Source organism: Crocuta crocuta, unplaced genomic scaffold (genome assembly GCF_008692635.1).
Source record: "Crocuta crocuta isolate KB4526 unplaced genomic scaffold, BGI_CrCroc_1.0 scaffold56, whole genome shotgun sequence".
In the NCBI taxonomy this organism is placed as follows: Eukaryota; Metazoa; Chordata; class Mammalia; order Carnivora; family Hyaenidae; genus Crocuta; species Crocuta crocuta.
Window position 1 is genome coordinate 2,336,527 of NW_027531334.1, and position 334 is coordinate 2,336,860.

Below are 334 nucleotides of genomic sequence, written 5' to 3' on the forward strand. Positions count from 1 at the left end.
GTAATCTGTGATGTCTGATAAATGTCAAGAAAATCCTGCACTGTGTTGAATACAGAGATCAGCAGTTCTGCATAGTCTTTGTTTACTCTTGGCCATACTGTTGTATTTACTTTTACATATCTTTAAAATCTAATTTAAAACATTAAAATAGGCCAGGTTCAATCAAGGCCTCCTAATTCAGACCTTTTGGAACTTTCTAGAAATACTGCTGAGTTTCTGCAGCTCTGTATCGGTGAGAGAAAATAAGATTCAAGGAGAGGTCTTACTTAAGCTGTGAAGTTTTAAATGTAATTGTTAAAAACAACGGACACTTTTAAGCTATGGTCTAATCAGT